Raw genomic sequence first — 2,711 nt, forward strand, 5'->3', positions numbered from 1 at the left:
CAGAGGCTGAATTCAGCTTATTGGGTTTAGTGGCAAGCACCTAACCTCTGAGCAGGTATTGGTCTCTGCTTTTTATATATTATTTACCATTTTACAACATTGTGTAGATTTTGGTATTGGTTGTTTGGGGCTGTTATTTACTTCTGAGTTTCCAGTGCCAGGAATAAGGCCTGGCAACAAAGTGGCATTAAGCCAGCAGAAGCAAGGAGTGAAAAGCAACAGTTTTCTTACTCCTCACCCAACCACGCCCCGTCCCTCCCCCACCTCAGTGCTCTTTCCTGGAGGGAATCATTTCTCATGTTTTCTCCTGGTATCTAGCTCAATTCCTCTAACTTGTTACTGTCTCAGCTTTTGTTGTTTTGTTTGATCTTGAGAAAGGATCTCACTAATTGCTATGTAGATTAGACCTGAGTACCATCTTCCCTGCCTCTGCCTCCCCAGTGCTGGGACTAAAGGCACAGATCACAACACCTGGTGCACAGTTTTTTAAAATGTATATAATGCATTTTAACTCCTCTACTGACTTTCCTGGGCTCTTCCATTAGGTAATAGGTAATCTGTTACTTCCAAACTGGCATTTTACATTTAGTTAAATCATTATGACTATGTAAATATTGTTCACAGTGAAGACAAATTCCCATACTGATTATATTTCTTTCCACACAGCTTTTGCTCTTCCCAGGGCATCTAATTGTCTGTTTCATTCCCTGAAATGCTTATTATTATTATCATAATCCTGATAATTTTCCAGTATTACATCGTGTTAGAGATTCTTGGGAGTGTTTTTTTTTTTTTTTCTCTCTTACGGTACTTATCACACATTGCAACTGTGCATTTATTTGGTTATTTATTTTCTTGTCTGTCTTGTTCACTCATTGGAACATAAGTGTCTAGAGCAAAGCCTGTTATTTCCAGAACATTCCCAGCATCTGACACCTGCTCCTTGTCTGACACATGGGACCTGGAGCTTGACAACTTGGAATAAGACTGGCCAGTGCCCACAGAGAGTGTGATGGCTATTTTTTTTTGTTGTTGTCAATTTGACTACATCTGGAATTAACTAAAACTCCCAAATGGGGCACACCTGAGAAGGATTTTTACTTAATTTGAAGTGGGAAGATCCATTTATAATCTGTGGGTTTTTTGTTTGTTTCTTTTCTTTTTTTTAATTATTTATTTTATGAATAACACACTGTAGCTATCTTTGGACATACTAGAAGAGGGCATCGGATCCCATTACAGATGGTTGTGAGACACCATGTGGTTGCTGGGAATTGAACTCAGGACCTCTGGAAGAGCAGTCAGTGCTCTTAACCGCTGAGCCATCTCTCCAGCCCCCCATTTATAATCTGAATCTTTGAGGTGGGAAGGCACACCTTTAATCTAGATCTTCTGAGATGGGAAGACGCCCCTCTCACCTGGGCCACACCTCTCTACAAAGGCAAGGAAGAAGGAAGTTCTTGCTCTTTGCTATCGAGACCATTCCTTCACTGGCATTAGAGCCTACTTCTTGTGCATTCAGGCTTATTCTGAAGGCCAGCTGAGACATCCAGCCTTGTGAATTGAGCAACTACTGGATTCTTGGATCTTTCATTCATAGGCAACCATTGGTGAGTCAGCAGGGCCACAACTTGTAAGTCATTCTAAAAATTCTAATAATTCTATAACTTCTGGTACTTGACTAATACAGGTATCCTCCTGTTTCTGCCTCCCCAGTGCTGGAGTTAAAAGCATGTGCTGCTGCGCCCAGTTTTTTACCTGGGAGCCAGGGACTGAACATATGCTTGGGTGGCAAGCACATTACTGACTGAGCTATTGTTTCAGCACCCCATTTTGTGTTTTGAGACCCCACTATGTAGCTAAGATTGGCCTGGAACCCCTGTTCTTCCTGTCTCCATTCTCCAAGATGATTTGTAGCTATCATGTGGGTACTGGGATGTGAACCTAGGGCTTCCGCAAGAGCAGTGAAGTGTTCATAACTGCTGAGCTATCTCTCCAGCCCCACCACATTTAACTTGCTGTGTGGGTTCCAGGAATCAGATTTAGGTCATCATGCTTGTGTGGGAAGCACTTTAGCCACTGAGCGACCCAGCAGGCTCTTCTTGTTTAGGAGATATGATCTGATACAGTCTGAGCGGGCTTTGGACTCTTTACGCAGCCACATCTTGAGTTCTGGGATTGTAGGTAGGCACCACCATACTCTGCTTAAATGGTGCTGGGAATGAAGTCCAAGGATGTGTGCTTGCTAGGTATGTTGGCTGGTATTAATCAACATGAGAAATCTAGAATCACCTCGGAGGTAGGGCTCTGGGTGCATGCTTAGTTCCTTTTCTTGTGCCATGATAAAACCCTGCAATCAAGGAAACCTATAAAGGAAAGCATTTAATTAGTTCAAGGTTCCAGAGGATAATAGTGTCCACGACCATCACGGTAGGGAGCATAGCAGCAGGAAGGCATAGTGCTGAAGCAGTAGAGGAGAGCTTACATCTGATCCCAAACATGAGACAGAGGAGATACAGTTGGGATATTGTGGACTTTTGAAACTTCAAAGACCACACCTAGTGACACACCTCCTCCAACCAAGTCACACCTCCCAATCCTTCTCAAATAGTTCCACTAACTGGGGACCAAGTGTTCAAATACATGAGCCTATGAGGACAATTCTCATTCAAACCACTATGGCATGCCTGTGGGGATGATCTTGGCTTCAT

This window comes from Arvicanthis niloticus, chromosome 11 (assembly GCF_011762505.2).
Source record: "Arvicanthis niloticus isolate mArvNil1 chromosome 11, mArvNil1.pat.X, whole genome shotgun sequence".
Taxonomy (NCBI): Eukaryota; Metazoa; Chordata; class Mammalia; order Rodentia; family Muridae; genus Arvicanthis; species Arvicanthis niloticus.